We start from the raw sequence: 22,202 nt of genomic DNA, 5'->3' as shown, positions 1-22,202 counted from the left end.
TCTCAATGTCATTTTGGAGAGCTTACATATTAAACGTTGCAGTGAGATGCGAGCGCTGGGAGGAAGAAGCCTGGCTTATTTAAGAGCTGCTGCTCCGTCCGCCCACCTGCCGCTAATTGACAGCTTACTTCATTTGACTGTACATTGGTAGAAAGCTGTCAATCAGTTGCGGGCAGGGTGAGGGGAGCGGCAGCTCATGAACGTGCCGTACTCCTTCCTCCTCCCAGTGCTTGCATCGTGCTGCAACGTTTAAAATGTACAGATGTAGCAAAGTTTAACCTGACCCTAAAAACTTGCGGCGTGATCTCACTCAACAAAAGCTATTGGAAAAGTCAAATTAAAGTTTCTTGCCACTGTGTATTTAACACATTGAGTCAAGTTAAAGATGGCTACATCTGTACAGATATAGCCGTCTTTACCTTGACTTTTAACGCATTAAATAAACAATGGCTAGATACCTTATCTTGACTTTTTCAATGGCTTTTGTTGTGTGATATCACGCTGCAGCAAGTTATCAGAATCAAGTTAAAGATGGCTACATCCGTAAGTTCTTAAAAATGACCTAACAATCCCACATAAGTGATAGACCGCTGAAATTCACTGCTACTTTTTGCTGCCTTGAGAGACCGTCTAGTCTTATATTCAGGATTATCATCTATAAGCCAGAGAGTAGAGTGGCTGCACAGTGCGCTTCTCTCTTTGGAGGACCCAGCGTGTGTCTCTCTTTGGAGGACCCAGCGTGTGTCTCTCTTTGGAGGACCCAGCGTGTGTCTCTCTTTGGAGGACCCAGCGTGTGTCTCTCTTTGGAGGACCCAGCGTGTGTCTCTCTTTGGAGGACCCAGCGTGTCTCTCTTTGGAGGACCCAGCGTGTGTCTCTCTTTGGAGGACCCAGCGTGTGTGTCTCTCTCTCTCTCTGGAGGGCCCAGCGTGTGTCTCTCTCTCTCTGGAGGGCCCAGCGCGTGTGTCTCTCTCTCTCTCTCTGGAGGGCCCAGCGCGTGTGTCTCTCTCTCTCTGGAGGGCCCAGCGTGTGTCTCTCTCTCTCTGGAGGGCCCAGCGTGTGTGTCTCTCTCTCTCTGGAGGGCCCAGCGTGTGTCTCTCTCTCTCTCTCTGGAGGGCCCAGTGTGTGTGTCTCTCTCTCTCTCTCTCTCTGGAGGGCCCAGCGTGTGTGTGTCTCTCTCTCTCTCTGGAGGGCCCAGCGTGTGTGTGTCCCTCTCTCTCTGGAGGGCCCAGCGTGTGTGTCTCTCTCTCTGGAGGGCCCAGCGTGTGTGTCTCTCTCTCTCTCTCTCTCTCTGGAGGGCCCAGCATGTGTGTCTCTCTCTCTCTCTCTCTCTCTCTGGAGGGCCCAGCGTGTGTGTCTCTCTCTCTCTGGAGGGCCCAGCGTGTGTGTCTCTCTCTCTCTGGAGGGCCCAGCGTGTGTGTCTCTCTCTCTCTCTGGAGGGCCCAGCGTGTGTGTGTCTCTCTCTCTCTCTCTCTGGAGGGCCCAGCGTGTGTGTCTCTCTCTCTCTCTGGAGGGCCCAGCATGTGTGTCTCTCTCTCTCTCTGGAGGGCCCAGCGTGTGTGTCTCTCTCTCTCAGGAGGGCCCAGCGTGTGTGTCTCTCTCTCTCTCTGGAGGGCCCAGCGTGTGTGTCTCTCTCTCTCTCTGGAGGGCCCAGCGTGTGTGTCTCTCTCTCTCTCTGGAGGGCCCAGCGTGTGTGTCTCTCTCTCTCTCTCTCTGGAGGGCCCAGCGTGTGTGTGTCTCTCTCTCTCTGGAGGGCCCAGCGTGTGTGTCTCTCTCTCTCTCTCTCTGGAGGGCCCAGCGTGTGTGTCTCTCTCTCTCTGGAGGGCCCAGCGTGTGTGTCTCTCTCTCTCTCTCTGGAGGGCCCAGCGTGTGTGTCTCTCTCTCTCTCTCTGGAGGGCCCAGCGTGTGTCTCTCTCTCTCTGGAGGGCCCAGCGTGTGTCTCTCTCTCTCTGGAGGGCCCAGCGTGTGTCTCTCTCTCTCTGGAGGGCCCAGCGTGTGTCTCTCTCTCTCTGGAGGGCCCAGCGTGTGTCTCTCTCTCTCTGGAGGGCCCAGCGTGTGTCTCTCTCTGGAGGGCCCAGCGTGTTTTAAGTGAGAACTGTGTAATGCTGCTTTTCCCCTTTTGGTGACACTGCAGTAAAATGTAACGCTTGCTGCCAGGTCCCTCCAGAGAGAACAGTCGATCTCTGGGAGTCCCAGTATCCGGACACCTTGTGATCAGCTTGTCGTTGAATGACCCTAACAACAACAAAAAATATTGTCTAAAGCAGACAACCCTTTTAAATACTTCTTAGAATTAGAGTGGACCTATCGTCTCTATATCGTACATGTTGTCCTACAGATTCCCTTTTGGTGCGTTGTTGGAGCTGTAGAAGGGAAGGGCATGGGTTGCTGGAGAGAGAGTGCCTACTTGAAGGAGGGTAAATTAGCTCTCTAGAAGGAAGAGAACTGTCTCTCTAGTGCCACCTATAAGTAGCTACCTTTTGGAGGAGAGCTAATTTGCATACTTTTCCCAGGGAGCATTGCCTGTAAATCTCCCTTTACACCAACTTGATCTCCGCTAGGATAACCAGTACCTTCCAAGAGCTACTTGAAGGAGATTTTAGTTTATGAATATTTTTCTACCTATACATAACATCGGTGGAGGCTCTCCCATATGCTAGAACGGTCACCCCCGTCCTCCCTCACCAGCATATTTGTGGTGAGGAGCGGTGGCCGAGCGTTCTCACTGTTTCTCCGTACAACTGTATTGAAGATGTGGAAACACCCAATTCTGCGCGCCTTCTCGGCCGTCACACCATACAGCTTCTCCCGTTCTGAAAATCAGTTGGGGTGTAACCACTGGAGTAGGTGATAAATGATATTGGTGGAAAACCCCCTTTAGCACTATTTATTCCAGCTGCCTTATCACTATGTATCATGGGACACTTTATACAGAATTTCACTTCTAAAACAAGAAAAGAAAAATAATTAGTCTGAGAATTTATTTATTTTTTTTCCATTTCATATCCACAATTGATTGATTGCTGGGGCAGCCTAGCGGAAACTGTTCAGAGTAACTTTTTGATTTGATTTCTTTGCCCTCTTAGTTGGGAAACTGTTCCGGTTCCCCTTTTTAGCAATCTCCAGTTAACTCTGCAGGAAACTCGTTCTTTACAGGCTTCAATATCAAGTACAGATGTAGCGATCTTTAACTTTTAACGCGTTAAATATACAATGGCAAGAAACTTAAACTTGACTTTTCAATGTTTTTTTATGGCTTAAGTAATAAGTTATCGGTGTCCAGATAAGGATTGCTACATCTGTAACAGAACTCGGGTAGGTGGATATATAATTACATGTGAACAGAATGCAACACAATTGTAGATGTACAGATGTAGCTGTCTTTAACTTGACTTTTAAGGCATTAAAGAGGCTTTGTCACTAGTTTAGTAATGGCCATTTCCCTAGCTACTCTAATAGGAGCTGTCACACTGATAATACTAGTGAAAATTGTTTCCCAAAACATTTGTTATTTTTAAAAGTTATGAGTGTTTTCTAAATATGCAAATGAGCCTATACTTGACAAATGGGCGTCAACACCAGCGATTCTCCTGAGGTGGAGCTACGTCACAGCCTCTGACGCTGTCCTATCCGCATGAAGCTGCTTCACACAGTGTGAGAGACTGAGGCTGGAGGGAAGGGGGATAACTTAAAACAACCATATCTTGGGCTGCGGACCACCTAGAAAAGCGGTTATGGTGGCATATAAAAGAGGAGATCCTAATCTTTCAAATATCACCAGGATCTAGCTGTGAAACAATCGGAGGTATCACCAGTTGAATACACAGTCGGGAATGGAAGCTGTATACTATATGATCACACTGTGTTGCTGGGCAGGGAAGGGGGAGAAGCTTTATGATGATTGGACAATGTCATACAGAAAACATTACACTGCCCAGAGTGGAAATAAAGAATAACCCCCCCATTTGTTAAAGGAACAGTGTCACGAAAAAAAAATTTTTTTAGATCAATTTGATTTTAGTGTTTTATTAAATATTTTTTTATTTATTTGTGTGTTTGTGTTTTACTTTTTTTTTCTTTTTTCACTTTTTCTTCCCTATGGGGGCTGCCATTTTTTTTTCCATTTCTGTATGTGTCGATTAACGACGCATACAGACATGGAATACGGCACATACAGTCCCATAGTGAATGCGAATGGGGCCCGTTCCATCCACTATGCTGCACGCCGTCTGTGTGGGAACGGCGCATGCGCCACTCCCACACAGTCCAAGTTGAACTGTGCGACGTCCGGCGCCATTTTCCTGTGGACCGGAAGTCACGGCCGGACAGTAAGATTACTACTTCCGGTCGCGGCTTCCGGACTTGTGCACTTGGAGCGGCGGTAGCAGACGGAGCGGACGGACCGGAGGGAGCAGGTAAGTTATTTCTATGTATGTTCGTGTTTTAGTGTGTGTTTACTACTGTATGTAAACCTACTACACTGTGTGTTAGCTCAAAAAATGGCGACACAGTGTAGAAGGTTTGACCGTTCAATCCCCTCGTTTCTCCCGGCACTAGCCAGGATAAAGGAGGGGGGGATTCTGAGAGCTCACTAGAGCGAGTGAGTTTTCTCAAATTTTGCAGCATAAAGCAATGTGGTTGCTTTACCACATGCAATGCTGCAACTTTGGGAATTGCTCCATCTAGTGACCAGCACTGGGAAATATTATAAATTAGAATCTAATTTATAATATTTCCTGACTCGTGAAAAAAATTAAAAAAATTAGAACAATGTTTAATCACCTATACACTAATTGTTTAACTAAAAAAAAAAAAAATTTTTTTTCTAGCGACACTTTCCCTTTAAGTATAGCCAAATTAGCATATTTAGAAATATGCTCATAACTTTGCAAATAATAAACTTTTTTTGGGAAAAAAATTACACTCTAGTTATCCGCATAATCGCGCCTATTACATTAGTTAGGAGATAAGGAATTAATAAAGTAGTGACAGATCCTCTTTAAATACACAGTGGCAAGAAACTTTTGACTCTTTCAATGGCTTAAGTGATAAGTTATCACCCTGGATCAAGGTATCCGAGTCAAGTTAAGGATTGCTACGTCTGTACATTTTTTCTTTTTAATTTTTTTTTTAAAATTTTGTATATTTTATTTATATATATTTATATATATTTTTTTTACGTTAGTGTTAGGCCTCATGCACACAGTAATTACAGGCCCATAGACTTCTATTGGCCACGGGTACCTTCCCGTTTGCTTCTGGGAAGGTGCCCGGGCCGTTGAAAAATATGGAACTTGTCCTATTTCAGGCCGTAATTAAGGCACGGGCAGGCCCCTAGAAGTCTATGGGGCTCCTGGAATTACGGATGGCTACGTGTGTGCACCCGTAATTACGGCAGCGTTGCTAGGCGACGTCAGGGGATAGTCACTGTCCAGGGTGCTGAAAGAGTTAACTGATCGTCAGTAACTCTTTTAGCACCTGGGACAGTGACTACCGCTGGAGTTAATAGTATTAAAAGTTAACTTACCTGCTTCTTCCTCCAGTCCGGCCTCCCGGGATGACGTTTCATCCCATGTGACTGCTGCAGCCAATCACGGGCTGCAGCGGTCACATGGACTGCCGCATCATCCAGGGAGGTCGGACTGGATGTCAAGAGGGACGCGCCACCAAGACAACGGCCGGGATACGTATGAGCTTCTTTTACTTACAATCGCTGCGTTCCGCTGCGGAAACTCTGCCCGAAATGGCTGCCCCTTCTCTCTATCCACCACTGATAGAGAGAGAAGGGGCTGCCGAGTAGTGCAATGCAATTTTGCAGAGAAAACGGGACCGTAAATACAGGTTGAATACGTGTGACAAAGTACCCGTATTTACAGGAGGAAAAATCACGTTCGTGTGCATGAGGCCTTAGTTTGCCTTTTACAAAGCCATCTAAAATACTTTGTAATACAGAGTAAAATTACTTTTATCCCGTACCTGATAATCCCAAAAAGTGAATGGTCCAGCACTTGTTTCTGGAATCCCACAAAACTAGGAGCTGAACAGATAACAGACTGCGGGAGCCGACTGTAACATACAGCATTATATCATTTTATTTACTACTAGTGCCCTGACTATTCTCTACCCGTTAATGGTACGTGTTCTACAATTTTATATGACCTTCTGATAATTTAAAAATATTTGGTTTAAACCAGATTAAAGGAATTTTACGGTCTTTAGGATTTCACTGACGGTTTTCAGTACAGTCAGGAGTCACCCATTATCTATCCGTAGTGGTCTGTTCCGTAACACACGTACAGAGAACCTCATTCCTATTGACTATTGTAGAACAGACCACATTTTGAGATGGGGGTGGCTCTGTTTTCATCAGAAGTTCAATTCAAGGAAAGAAGTGGATAAAAATCTTTATCTCGTCCTATATCGTTACCAAGGTGAACTTACACCTAGCATTGAATGTTTTTATTTATTACATTGTTATTTAAATATATTTTTCTTATTTAGATATATTTTTTTGTTATTAATTTAGAGCTTTTTTTTCCTTTTATACTTGATAAGTGTTCGTCGCTGTTTGTACCTAGTCCAAAACATTCTGCTGTTTCCACCACACCTGCTTGTAGAAGTCCTGGCTCCCTGCTGCCACCCCTAGGGGCGGGGGCAATTTGTATGCGGCTCATATTTTAGGTCAGATGGGGCTGTACGCGGCTGATCGGTTCCAGCTGCTGGTTTCTTAATATTGTGGTGGGTAGACGTCTTATAACTTTTTCAACCGATTGAGAGAATACATGAAACAGTTACCAGATTTCTGCGATTTAGGTAATGAAGTATAATAAACTATTGCTTATAATGAAACTCCTAAGCAATCGTCCTTTTTTTTTTTTTGCCTTTTTGAAATCCATAAATGGCATCAAGCCCACCGACCATGCCGCCCTAGGTGAGTGCCTACCCTTCGTCCCGCCCCTGGTTAGCCGATTTCACGGGTCAGGGATGCTGGTGGGTATTTTTTCAGTTGATATTGTCAGGGTGCGCCGTGGGCATCTGCATATTTTGCTACAGGGAAAATGTTCTATTACGGGGTCTGCAGCTGGTGGTTTCTGGTCCGCTAGAGTCGCCTTTTGCAGCAGATCTCTACTTTGGTTAACAGGCTATTATAGGGCATTTTGACAGGGGTTGATAAGACATCCCTGATAGGGCATTTGGACCTCGTAGGTCCTCTGTTTAGGATTTCCCTATCTTAGCCAGCACAAAGAGCCTCCAACCCAGAGCTACTCTCACTTTGGCAGATATGGCCCATCCCTATATTACATGGTCCGCCATTCATTTAAATGAATAAATTTTTTCTTAAATTTCCCATCTATTTGGATGGAACAAGTGATGTGTGGATGTTCAGACCTACCTGACAGATGAGACCTAAGGAAATAAATACACAGAAATGTGGAAGAAAATGGAATAAACAGCGAGATGTGACTGTGACTAAATTACGCTGTTTGAACTTTTTACTCCGTTTAATTTTTCTTGAAACAAGGAGCCGCATATAAACATCAATTTCCAAAATAAATTGAAAGTCGTCGTTTAGGGGGAAAGAAAATAAAATAAAATCTCGCCTTATATTAAACAGAAATGTTTGTAGGACGAGTTATTAATGCGGCGTCGATATTTACTCGGGCTTTGAAATATTTTGATTGCTTTCGTGCGTTCGGGTTTTAATTCTTGTTTATGGAACCAAGTTGGGAATTGTGTTACGTGTTCATGGTGGAAAATTCCTAGTGTAGTTTTAATTAGCGCTTGCATAAAAGGACAAGTTTGACTTTTTAAGCTTGCTCTAAGTTTTTATTTAATTCGTTTTATTTGGTTCGCTTTTTTTTTTTGTAAGGGATCGGGTGCAAATTCCTTTGCTGCAGCCACAAATTCTCCCCTGTGATGCCAGCAGTTCATGAGGGGGCAATAGGGGTTATAGTAGATTGCCGTTCTGTATTCACTTAAAGCGACCCTCCCGTCTCTGGACAAAATTATAAAGGTGATGAGGTATATGGAGTAATATTAACTGGTGCCCTCCAGTTGTGCTCCACTGCCGTTTTAGGGTCTCCCTGTGTTGTCTCAAAATAGACGTAGTTTGAGAAGCCTTGTGGCCAAGACTTTGTCCGGGACTTCCAAAAAATGTATCTGGCTGCAGGATATGTTATAAAAATAAAAAAACAAACATTACTCACCGGATAAATCCCCTGGCGCTCAAGCACCGATGATCTGGTGGACCGTTCTGGAATTCAGTGATCTCTTTACAACGATCCTTTCTATCACAAATGTTTGTAAAGACGACTGCATGGCGAGTGCTGGGTTTTATACACCTGTTGTAATGGGTGGTATCAGACTAAATGTACATGCAGGGGGTATATGGTAGTAAGCAGGGGTGAAAACAGAAATCATGGGGGACCCAAAGCAAAAACACAGAACGGGCACCAGCCTCAAAGCGGAAAAAGCTAACAAAACGGGCAATAGAAAATACATTTGGATATTGTGTGTATATTTAATTAACTTACAAAAGCTCTCCTTTTCTGACACAAGAGTCGGGTACATAAAGATTGCTACAGCTAGCATTGAACTTTTTCTATGAATTTTTGCCAAAATAAAAATTGATAGAAATGAAACGATAATGTAAACGTACCAAAAAAATTGCACCTACATAAAATACAACTCGTCCCGCAAAAAAAAGTGTCATACAGCTACGTCGAACAAAAAAAAAAAAAGTTATGAGCGCCGGGATGCAAAGAGGTATAAAAGTTGTTCTGTCCTCAAGGCCAAAATTTGCCGTGTCCTTAAGGGGTTAATGCAGCAAAAAATAAACACGTTTCCATTTCAACTGTGAAGAGAAGACTTCTATTTGCAGGTTTGACAGGTCAAGTACCAGTAAGAAAGCCACTGCTAAGATTGCAAAATAAAAAAATAAATAAAAAAGACTTGCCTGGCCGAGCAGCACCTCCAGTGGACTACTGAAGCGTGGAAGAAGGTCTTACGGACGGATGAATCAAAATTTGACCTCTTTGGTACATCACACAGGGTTTTTGTACGTCATCGAGTACGTGAAAGGATGATCCCTCAGTGTGTGATACCAACTATCAAACATGGAGGAGGAAGCGTGATGCTCTGGGGCTCTTTTTGCTGGATCCAGAGTTCGCAACTTGCACGGGGTTACTGGCACACTGGACAAAAAGGGCTACCACAGCATTTTAATGCACCATGCAATACCCTCTGGTGTAAGCCTACTTGGTCAGGAATTCATATTGCAGCAGGACAATGATCCAAAACCTACTTCTAGGTTATGTCAGAACTATCTAAGAAGACAAGAAGTCGGGAGGCTTTAAAGAATGGAATGGCCTGCACAGTCTCCAGACTTAAACCCCATTGGGCTTGTTTGGGGTGAACTGGACAGAAGGGTGAAAGCAAAGCAACCTACACGTGCAGCACATTTGTGGGAACTTCTGCAACAATGTTGGGAAGAAATTGTGATGGTGTAAAGCTGTTATATCAGCTAGAGGTCGTTACTTTGAAGAGTCAAAAATCTAGATTCAATTTGTTGAAACAAAGTTAATCCATTATTTTTATTCATCTTAACTTGTTTGTTTCTTCTATGTGTGTAAATATCAATAAAAACGGCAAAAATTGGTGTTCTAAAACTTTTGACCAGTAGTGTTTATACACATTGTACATGTAGGGTGATTTAAAAAGGATGGTGAAAAATTATAGCCTCCGTCTTCATAACCGAGAGAACATAACACAAATCTAATAACTTGTTCAAAGTGATTTCCATTGGTGACACGGCAGATGTCTAGGCGGTTGTCCAGTTCTGTCCAGACGCGTGCCAGCATATCCTCGGATATGCACTCCACTGTTTCAGTAATTTAGTTGTCGCAAGTCGTTCGAAACCTGTGGCTTGGGGACAGATAAATGGAGTCCTTGATGTAGCCCCACAGAAAGAAGATGCAGGCTGTTAGATCTGGCGAATCGTTACATAGTTACATAGTTACATAGTTAGTACGGCTGAAAAAAGACACATGTCCATCAAGTTCAACCAAGGGAAGGGAAAAGGGAAGGAAAAATTTCTACACATAGGAGCTAATATTTTTTTGTTCTAGGAAATTATCTAACCCTTTTTTAAAGCCATCTACTGTCCCTGCTGTGACCAGCTCCTGCGGTAGGCTATTCCATAAATTCACAGTTCTCACTGTAAAGAAGCCTTGTCGCCTCTGCAGCTTGAACCTTTTTTTCTCCAGACGGAGGGAGTGCCCCCTTGTTTTTTGAGGGGGTTTTACAAGGAACAGGATTTCATCATATTTTTTGTATGTGCCATTAATATATTTATATAAGTTAATCATGTCCCCCCTTAGTCTTCTTTTTTCAAGGCTAAATAGGTTTAATTCTTTCAATCTTTCCTCATAACTTAAATTCTCCATGCCCCTTATTAGCTTCGTTGCTCTTCTTTGTATTTTTTCCAACTCCAGGGCATCCTTTCTATGAACTGGAGCCCAGAACTGAACTGCATATTCTAGATGAGGCCTCACTAATGCTTTGTAAAGTGGCAATATTACATCTCTGTCCCGCGAGTCCATGCCTCTTTTAATACACGACAATATCTTGCTGGCCTTTGAAGCAGCTGATTGACACTGCATGCTGTTATTGAGTTTATGATTTACAAGTACACCCAGATCCTTCTCAACAAGTGAATCCGCCAGTGTAGCGCCCCCTAGGACATATGATGCATGCAGGTTGTTGGTACCAAGATGCATAACTTTACATTTATCTACATTAAACTTCATTTGCCAAGTGGACGCCCAAACACTTAGTTTGTTTAAATCTGCCTGTAATTCATGAACATCTTCCATAGTCTGAACTATATTACATAGCTTGGTGTCATCTGCAAAAATAGAAATAGTGCTATTAATCCCTTCCTCTATATCATTAATAAATAAGTTGAATAATAGTGGTCCCAGCACTGAACCCTGGGGTACACCACTTATAACCGGGGACCATTCAGAGAAGGAATCATTGACCACAACCCTCTGGATACGGTCCTTGAGCCAATTCTCAATCCAATTACAAACTATATTTTCTAAACCTATAGTCCTTAATTTACCCATTAGGCGTCTATGGGGGACAGTGTCAAATGCCTTTGCAAAGTCCAAAAACACTAAATCCACAGCGGCCCCTCTGTCTAGACTTCTGCTCACCTCTTCATAAAAACAGATTAGGTTAGTTTGACAACTTCTGTCCTTAGTAAAACCGTGCTGGCTGTCACTTATAATGCTATTTATTGTCACATAATCCTGTATATAGTCCCTCAATAGCCCCTCAAACATTTTCCCCACAATTGATGTTAAGCTTACTGGTCTATAATTACCCGGGGAAGACCTAGAGCCCTTTTTGAAAATAGGCACCACATTTGCCCTGCGCCAGTCCCTAGGCACTATACCAGTCACTAGAGATTCTCTGAATATTATGAAAAGGGGGACAGAAATAACTGAACTAAGCTCTTTAAGAACTCTAGGGTGTAACCCATCTGGTCCCGGAGCCTTGTGCACATTTATTTTATTTAATTTAGCTTGGACCATATCTACATTCATCCAATTCAGTATATCAACTGATATATTAACAGCACTGGCACCGACTACATCAGCTGCTCTTTCTTCAGTTGTATATACAGAGCTAAAGAACCCATTTAGTAACTCTGCCTTCTCTTGATCCCCTGTGATCAACTCCCCATTACCATTATCTAGGGGTCCTACATGTTCAGACCTTGGCTTTTTTGCATTTATATGCTTGAAGAATTTTTTAGGATTTGTTTTACTATCCTTGGCCACCTGCCTTTCATTTTGTATTTTTGCTAATTTTATTACATTTTTACAGATTTTATTAAGCTCCTTATATTTTACAAAGGCTACAGCTGTACCCTCAGATTTGTATTTTTTAAATGCCCTTTTTTTGTCATGTATTGCCCCTTTCACAGAAGGTGTAAGCCATGTGGGGTTTAATTTGAGTCGTTTATACTTATTACCTGTAGGAATAAATTTTGCACTATAATAACTCAAAGTAGATTTGAAAATCTCCCATTTATCATTTGTTCCATTATTTGACATTAGTTCTTCCCAGTCTATATCCTGAATTGCAGCCCTCATCCTGGGGAAATTGGCTTTCTTAAAATTAAATGTTTTTGCCCTCCCAGCCTGCGTTTGTTTTTTACAGTATAGGTAAAATGTAACTATATTATGATCACTGTTACCGAGGTTTTCACGAACATTGACATTCCCAACAAGATCTGCATTATTAGAAATGACCAGATCCAACAGAGCTTCACCTCTAGTCGGGTCTTCCACAAACTGGCCCATAAAATTTTCCTGCAACAGGTTGAGGAAATGTCTCCCCTTTGCAGTTGAAGCCGAACCATGACACCAATTAATATCCCGGAAATTAAAATCTCCCATTATCACTACAGTACCCGCCTGTGCAGCCCGCTCCATCTGTTTATATATCTGACCTTCCATCTCCTCAGTTATATTGGGGGGTCTATAGATTACACCAAAAGTAATTTTTTCAGTGTTTACCTCCCTTTCTAGTTCCACCCACAAGGTTTCAACCTCCTCACAGTCTTCACCCACTATTGTCTCTTTCACACTCGCCTTCATATCACTTCTCACATACAGACATACACCACCACCTTTCCTATTTGTCCTGTCTTTACGAAAAAGTGTAAAACCCTGTAGATTTACAGCCCAGTCATGTGAAGAGTCCAGCCATGTTTCAGCAACACCAACTATATCTATATTTTCTTCCAGTATCAAGGCCTCCAGCTCCCCCATTTTGCTTGCTAGACTTCTGGCATTTGTGAACATACACTTTAACTTGCCTGTCAGTTGTTCACTTTTATTATCAGAAATGTGATTTGACATTAATCGGTCCTTTTTATTTACACTGATGTTTTGTAACGAAAGGATCTCCTTATCTTGTTGTCTAGTCCTCTCCCCACATTCTGTTTCTCCCCCCACCAATATAGTCTGACCCCTCTCTAACCTGGCTACCCCTTTTTTTTTCTACATTGACCTCCCTCCTCAGCCCTAGTTTAAATACTCCGCCACCCCAGCTAGAATTCTCTCCCCCAGCACAGCGGACCCCCTTCCATTTAGGTGCAAATCATCTGCAGAATACAGTTTGTACCCCAATGAAAAGTCAGCCCAGTGCTCTAGGAACCCAAATCCTTCTCCTCTACACCAAGACTTCAGCCATGCATTTAACTCCCTAAGCTCCCGCTGTCTTTCCTGTGATGCGCATGGCACAGGCAGTATTCCTGAGAATACAACCTTGGAGGTCCTTCCCTTCAGCTTGTAGCCTAGTTCTTTAAAATTATTCTTAAGGCTCCTCCACCTACCATTTATTCTGTCGTTGGTACCGACATGGACCACGACAGCTGGATCATCACCAGCCCCTCCCAGCAATTTGTCCACCCGTTCCACCACATGCCGAACCCTGGCACCAGGGAGACAGCAAACCATTCGGTTGAGGTGGTCTTGGCGACAAATTATTCTATCCGTCTTCCTGATTATAGAATCCCCTACAACTATCAATTGTCTTGGCTTGCCTGCATTACCATCCCGCCGACTACTAGCTGGGCTGTTCTCCCGGCTGTTAGGGAGATCAGTATCCACTAGGGCTGCCTTTTCTGAGACTGACACCCTCGCATCATCACCCAACCTGGCAATTTTGCTTGGAATGCCAGAAACCGGATCGGCCTTCCTTGTCTTTGACCCCTTTCTACTGCCCCTAACTACATTAACCCAGCTACTTACCTGATCCTGCTCACCCATGTCTTCACCCTCCAGTTCTAACCCACTAACTGCATGCTCTGTGAGCAGCAAGCTCCGCTCAAAATTGTCTATCCTCCTCAGTGTTGCATTCTGCTCCTCCAGATCTCTAATACGAGCTTCCAGGTGAACAATATGCTCACATCTGCCACAGAGATATTCACCCTGGAACTCCGGCTCCAGTCGTGTATACATATGACAAACTGTGCACTGAAGAAAACCTCCAATCTTGCTATCCATTATCCAAGTTACACCAAAACAGCGAACAATTGTCAAAGAAAAAGAAGAGTACTTACTGGGGCTTCAACTCCTCTTTTCAACTCCGGTTTTAGAACTCCACTTAGATCACAAGCCACTTAAACCACCAAGCTCAGAAAGAGCAAGCTCAAAATGAGGTCTGCTGACTAATTTATACCACCTGTGTCCAGTTAACCCCTTCCCCCTCGTCAGCTGTTCAGCTGGAACGAATCTGCAAGGGAAAAAAAAAAAAAAAAATTTACAAATTTTTTTTTTTTAAATTGTGTGAGTTTTTGCTATCTTCTATTTGCTAGCAATCAAAACAGATTCACAAACACAGAAATACAGCAACACAATACAGAAGTACAGCAACACAATCCGGTTTTAGAACTCCACTTAGTTCACAAGCCACTTAAACCACCAAGCTCAGAAAGGTGAATCGTTTCTGGCATGGCCGATCCGACGTTCCGGTATGGTTTCATTCAGGTATCGGTGAACATCCAAATGGAAATGTGGAGGTGCACCATCCTGCTGATAGAGCAAGATCTGGCAAATGTAATCCATCTCTGGCATAAGCTGTTCCTTTAACATGTCCAGATAGTAGTGGCCAGTGGTCGTATCCTCTGCAAAAAAGAAGGGACTGTAAACTTTGCGCCTGCTTGTTGCACAGATCATGTGTACTTTGGGCAAGTCCCTCATGTGCTCGGTTGTGGCGATTGACCTCCCCACCGAAGTGAAAGGCCGTCTCATCGTTGAACACCAGCCTGTCAGCGAATTCGTCCTCTTCCCATCGGCACTTCAAGTCCATAGAAAAGTCAGAGTTTCGGTTTATCGTCTGGTTTCAGCTCCTGAAGAAAATCTAATCTGTATGGCTTACAGCTCAGACGTTTTCGTAAAATAACCCATACCTTGGGTTATGGCACCTGTGGTTCCATGCTTGTCAGACTGGTCGACTTTCTAGGACTACGCTCGTTCACTGCCTCTTCCGAAGTCTTTGAGCGACCCAGACTTTTCCCATGACATAAACATCCAGTGGTTTTGAATTGATTCACCCAACGCAAAATGCAGTAACTATGCGGAGCACATTTACCAAATTTATTTCGCTGTACTGTCATTACAGACCCCATTCTTGAAAATTCCAACACGTAGAAAGCTTTTTCTTGCTTCGATGTCGGCATCTTATGTCACACTATGTAAGCACATTTTAAATTTGGCTCTTGAAAATGAAAGCGGAGCTGATATTGGTTACGTTTTTACCCAAACAGCTACCAATGGAGAGGAAGGATTGTTAATTGTATTGTGATCTAGCAGGCTTGTAGAAATAGTGACCGGTGACCGGATTGCATCTCCACTGTATCTGTGTTATGGTAGACAATGATAATTTACTGTAGATGAATTGTGGAAGGAGAAATCTGCAGCACAAACTGCTGAGCGTTAAAGGGATCCTGTACATGAGGATCTAAGAGAACTTTTTATTTTTACTTTCAAGGGGTATCCAGAAATATATCAATATAAATAGATTTTTACTGTTAAAGAAATCTTTGCAATATACTTTTGTGAACTATTTTCTATGTCCAGCACTTTCAATCCCGGTTTTACATAGTGGTGTGTCATTCACAGTGACGATATGTCACATGTCCACGTTGGGCAGTCGCCAGCTCCTGCAGTTCTCTCACTATGAAAGTCTCAATACCACATTGGGTGGTGATTGGCCATTGGTAGTGGTGGCCTGCGAATGGAGAGGAATTTGCTAAATCTAGTTTATGTATTTCCAGAAAGCCCCTTTAACTACAACCCCTATCATTTTAACGCACAATCTACATGTTCATAATGGCTCCTTGGCTTGTTTATTCAGAATATAACTCATTGTGTATGCGATCTATGCCACACAGACATGATGTACAATGCTACAAATGACTGTCATTCCTATAACAATTTGTCAACATCTACATATTAAGGAAACAATTTATTTCAGAATGGTAACCATTACACTACATCGGTATATCTCTTCAGGAGAAATTTATTTGTGAATTACAAAGGTGCATGGCTGTAATATCACAGAGGAAGCTGTATGCGTTCACCCATAACTGAATGGATTTGCAAACATTCACGTAGACTGTAAACTATAGTCTACATTGTCCTATACGGTTCACTGCATTCCAGTAGTGCTATTAATATTCTAGAATGATAAATATTCACCCGCTTGTGCATCACCCAGATAAGAACCTGGACTGTTCATATAGAATATTAATGAGAAATGTTACTTTACAGATGATTGGTACCAGTAAAAACTTCTTCCTGAGGATATCTTTGTTGTGTAGGTCCTTGGATCCTCGATGGTTTCCATTAATTTTTTTGGGTGTAGGTACACTGTATGTACTGTTAGTGTCCGGAGCCTCCTTCACATATTCCATGACATTTGACGGGCAGAATAGCACTGCACACCACGATGGATGCTCAACACTTCCCATTATGAGTCATTGAGGTCCGTTGGGCACTGAGCTCTGTGTCGTGGTTTCCTTATATGTAGCTTAGATTAAATGAGACCTTTAAAGACGACCTATTTAACTTAGATGCTCCAAGGCTGGATTCACATAAGACGGATATGCGGCGGATTTGTTCAAATCTCGTCCACATGGCTGGGACTGTCATTCGCTACAAGTTTTTTGTTTTTTTTGCACGGAAAATCTGAAGCATTTCCGTCTTGTGTGAATCTAGCCTTAGAGAATCATGTCGAAGCAGAGGTTTGGGCCTTTGGTAGTGGCCGCATGTTAAGAGCAGACCTCATGGCCAAGTCACGACCCATTTTTGCAAAAGTTCTGTAATTGCAACGACTTGCTTCTTTGGTTGGAGCTTAGCGGCAGTACCAGGAATGAGCCACTGTGCCTTTTGTTAAAGAGGATCTGTCACTAGTTTATTAATTCCCTATCTCCTAACTAATCTAATAGGCGCTATGATGCGATAACTACAGTGTAATTTTTTTCCAAAAACATTTATTTGCAAAGTTCTGAGCATTTTTCTAAATATGCTAATGTGGCTCTAATAGCCAAATGGTTGGTGACTCCTTCTTTTCCCTCTGGGCGGTGTAATGTTTTCTGTATGACGTCCAATCATCATAAAGCTTCTCCCCCTTCCCTGCCTAGCAACACAGTGTGATCTTATAGTATACAGCTTCCATTCCCGACTATGTTTTCATCTGGTGATACCTTCAGTTGTGTCACAGCTAGAACTGCGATCCTGGTGTCATATGAAAGATTAGAATCTCATCTTTCATATGCCACCGTTGTTCTAGGTGGTCCACAGCCTGACATAGTGATCCCCCTTCCCTCCAGCCTCCGTCTCTCACACTGTGTAAAGCAGCTTTATTCTGATAGGACAGCGTCGGAGGCTGTGAGGAGGCTCCGCCTCAGGAGAATCACTGCAGTTACCTCCCACTTCTCATTTGCATATTTAAAAAAAAAAGCTCAACTTTTTAAAATATTTTGGGATGCTATTTTCACTATCATTATCAGTGTGATAGCACCTATTAGATTATCTAGGAGATTGAGCAATACTAATCTAGTGACAGATACCCTTTAATAATGAGGGGTCACAGTGCCCCAGCAATCCCTTACACTCTGCTGATTGGATGGGCTATCGGGGTTGGCACTGCACCAATCAAAGATTGATGGCTTATCCTAATAATAAATGCCCCTTCAAGTCCCCTGAACACGGGATGGAAATGCTGCAACAGATTATAGTACCATCCATCTGGATATCACTCTTTTCAATGTAGAAGGGGTGAAATGCACTGCGAATCCTCAGCAAAATCCACACGCTGCAAAAAGTTTCCATGCAGAAATTGACCTGTGGTGCAGTTTGTTTGTTTTTATCCGCAGCATAAATTGACATTCTGCAAATTCTAAATATCTGCACTGCAGATCAATTTCTGCATGGAAATTTTCCACACCATGTGAATGAGATTTCATGCAGCTTTTGCCCCTTTGACTTCAATCGGGAAGTAGAAATCTGCAACAAATGGCACATGTTGCGGTTTTTACTGTGGAGTAGCTGTGTTTCCATAGCAAAAATCGCAACTAGAGGGAAAAAATGTTTTTCTTTAAAATAAACAACAAAAAAAAAATAACATACCCACCTCCCCTGGCGCTCCCATAACGTCGCATCCCCGCTCCCCTGGCTGGTCTTTGTGCAACTGGCCTCAAGAGATGACGGTTTAACCCATGTGACTGCTCCAGCCAATCACAGCCGCAACAGAATGAGCATGCTGTGTCAAAATGTGCAGCACTCCACGATTTCCATGCAGAAAATGTTCTGCATCGTGTGGATGAGTGTTCTTCAAATCTCATCCATATGTCTGGTACTGTAATTCGCTGCGGATTTTCCCCACTGAAAATCCACATGTAAAATCTGCAGCATTTCCGCGTCCTGTGTGGACCCGACCTTAACCCCTACCCGCACGAGGAAGTAACTGTACGTCGTCGCGGGAGGTTACTTCCCGCACGAGGACGTACAGTTACTGAGTTTTTCCCGGTGCACACTGTCGGCGACAGTGTGCATCGGGAACCGGGAGGTCAGCTGTCGCCGACAGCTGACACTCCACTCTTGCCGACCAGCAGTCCTTTGCCGCTGATTTCTGCAAATTAACCCCTTAAATTCGGCGATCGGTTGCAATCGCCGAATTTTGGAGGTTTCTAACATATCGGCAGCCCCCGGGCCGAAATCGCATGGTTTACTGATAGTATGGCAAACGGAAGCCAAACAATGGCTTCCATGTCTGCCATGGACGGAAGCCCATCAGGACCAACCTTCGGCTGGTCCTGATAGGCTTCCTGTCGTTCCCGATGCACACTGTCGGCGACAAGGTGTGCATCGGGAACTTGGAGATCAGCTGTCCCCGACAGCTGACACTCCAGTGTTGCCGATCAGCGGCTCATCGCCGCTGATTTAGGCAATTAACCCGTTACGTGCGGGGCTCGATTGCGATCTCCGCATGTAGCGGGTTTGTAGCGCATCAGCAGCCCCCATTCAATCGTGGGGGCTTCTGATGCTTGTGATGGCACCCGGGGGCCAGACATCGGACCCCGGGTCTCAGCCTATGAGGACCAGCCTCTGCTGATCCTCGTAGACCAACTGTCAGAGTGACTGTGACATCACACTGACAGTTGGAATACATTACACTACCTAGGTAGTGTAATGTATTCTAGCAGCGATCAGAGCTGCAGGTCAAAAAAGAAAGTGTAAAAAGTAAAAAAAAGTTAATAAAAATGTTTTATAAAAGTGTAAAAATAAAAGGTTTTGTTTTCCTATAATAAGTCATTTAAAGTCAGTTAAAAAGTACACATATTTGGTATCACCGTGTTCGTAACGACCCAAACTATAATGTTAATTTTTCCGCACGGTGAACGCCGCAAACAAAATAAACGGAAAACTATGTCAGCATCGCTATTTTTTGGTCACCACAACTCAAGATATAGAATAAAAAGTGATCAAAAAGTTGCATTTACCCCAAAATAGTACCAATAAAAACTACAACCCGTACCGCAAAAAAACAAGACCTCCCACAGCTTTTTTGACGAAAAAATAAAAAAGTTACGGCTCAGAATAGCGTGTCTCAGAAAATATATTTTATAGAAACGTAATTTTATTGTGCAAACGCTGCAAAACGTAAAAAAAACTATACACATATGGTATCGGCGTAATCGTACTGACCGGCAGAATAAATTAAAACGTAATTTATTGCGCACGGTGAAGGCTGTAAGAAATAAAGAATTTAAAGCGCCAAAATCATTGTTTTTTTGATCACCTTAGCTCTAAAAAAGATCCTGTGGGGTCAAAATGCTCACTATACCCCTAGAAAAATTCCTTGAGGGATGTAGTTTCCAAAATAGGGTCACTTTTGGGGGGTTTCCACTGTTTTGGTCCCTCCGGGGCGTTGCAAACCCGACATGGCACTGAAAACCAATCCAGCAAAATCTGCGCTCCAAAATCCAAATGGTGCTCCTTCCCTCCTGAGCCTTGCTGTGGGTCCAAACATCAGTTTACGACAACATATGTGGTATTGCCGTAATCGGGAGAAATTACTTTACAAATGTTGGGGTGCTTTTTCTCCTTTATTCCTTGTAAAAATGAAAAAATTATATGTTTCCACAGAAAAATAGGTGATTTTCATCTTCACAGACTAATTCCACTAAATTCTGCAAAAAAAACTGTGGGGTCAAAATGCTAACTATACCCCTAGAAAAATGCCTTGAGGGGTGTAGTTTCCAAAATGGGGTCACTTTTGGGGGGTTTCGACTGTTTAGGTACCACAAGACCTTCTCAAACCTGACATGGTGACTAAAATATATTCCTAAAAAAAGTAGGCCCCAAAATCCACTGGGTGCTCCTTTGCTTCTGAGGCCGGTGCTTCAGTCCATTAGGACACTAGGGCCACATGTTGGATATTTCTAAAATCTGCAGAATCTGGGCAATAAATATTGAGTTGCGTTTCTCTGGTAAAACCTTCTGTGTTACAGATTTTTTTTTTATTACAAATGAATTTCGGCAAAAAAAAATGAAATTTGTACATTTCACCTCTTCCTGTGAAACGCCTAAAGGGTTAAAATACTTTCTGAATGTGGTTTTGAATACCTTGAGGGGTGCAGTTTTCAAAATGGGGTGATTTATGGGGACTTTCTAATATATAAAATAGAAGGGTTGGGCCCTTGGTAGTTGGCAGGTCTAATATACAAAATTGAAAAAAAATGCCAAAGGCAGAGAGAACCCTATTTCCCAACTACCATTAAATTTGGTTATAAATCTTTATTAATCTTTATTATGCTATTGCAGCAAACAGACATACAGACAAAAACAACACATAGGGTTAAAATTTTCAATGCATGGATAGGGATAATAGCCCTGCGTGGCTATGCTAGTATGCACGTGTGCCTGCCGTCTGTATCGTTCGTGGTGGTAGCAGTGTACCCTCTGAATGAACAGTAGCTATATCAGTGAACACATATGTCTGTCGTCTGTATTTGCACACAGACAAGTTCAGCGGTCACCGAGACCAACAACGGATTGCTAGGCAGTTAGATTTTTAAATTATTAAATGGTATTGCCCTAATTCCAGCATGTGTTAAAATAGAACAGAGAGCCCCCCCGACATGTTTCGCTACCTATGTAGCGTCCTCAGGGGTTCATGTAGCCCCATGAACCCCTGAGGACGCTACATAGGTAGCGAAACATGTCGGGGGGGCTCTCTGTTCTATTTTAACACATGCTGGAATTAGGGCAATACCATTTAATAATTTAAAAATCTAACTGCCTAGCAATCCGTTGTTGGTCTCGGTGACCGCTGAACTTGTCTGTGTGCAAATACAGACGACAGACATATGTGTTCACTGATATAGCTACTGTTCATTCAGACGGTACACTGCTACCACCACGAACGATACAGACGGCAGGCACACGTGCATACTAGCATAGCCACGCAGGGCTATTATCCCTATCCATGCATTGAAAATTTTAACCCTATGTGTTGTTTTTGTCTGTATGTCTGTTTGCTGCAATAGCATAATAAAGATTAATAAAGATTTATAACCAAATTTAATGGTAGTTGGGAAATAGGGTTCTCTCTGCCTTTGGCATTTGTTTTCAATTTTCTAATATATAAGGCCCTCAAAACCACTTCAGAACTGAACTGGTCCCTGAAAAATTGGCCTATTGAAATTTTCTTGAAAATATGAGAAATTGCTGCTAAAGTAATTTTTGCAAATTTTTGCTAAAATTTGAAGTTTTTAAAAAATAAATATTGAATTTATCGACCAAATTTTTTCACTAACATAAAGCACAATATGTCACGAGAAAACAATCTCAGAATCGCTTGGATAGGTTAAAGCGTTCCGGAGTTATTACCACATAAAGTGACACATGTCAGGGGTTAAAACAGTTGTCCAGTTTTAGAAAAAAGGGTCTGCTTTTTACAGAAACGTGCCAATCTTGACCAAGTCTGGTATTGCAGCCGTGTATTTTGAGAACATTCCTGGTAGTTCTGGCTGGCCGAAAGGGCTCAATAATGGGAGAGGGACCACCACGTATACCAAGTGGTTATATAGTAGGTTGTGCCATTGTACCCCCTGGTT

General features: G+C 42.9%; 1 protein-coding gene across 5 annotated transcripts in view; it reads left to right on the top strand.

Moving 5' to 3' along the window:
- The window catches only part of SLC36A4 (solute carrier family 36 member 4), a 230,948-nt gene that overhangs the window by 120,163 nt on the left and 88,583 nt on the right, over positions 1-22,202 (top strand). The window lies entirely within an intron of this gene.

Source organism: Rhinoderma darwinii, chromosome 2 (assembly GCF_050947455.1).
Source record: "Rhinoderma darwinii isolate aRhiDar2 chromosome 2, aRhiDar2.hap1, whole genome shotgun sequence".
NCBI classification, from domain to species: Eukaryota; Metazoa; Chordata; class Amphibia; order Anura; family Rhinodermatidae; genus Rhinoderma; species Rhinoderma darwinii.
The sequence above is the reverse complement of the archived record's forward strand: the minus strand, read 5'-3'. Positions and strand labels throughout refer to the sequence as shown.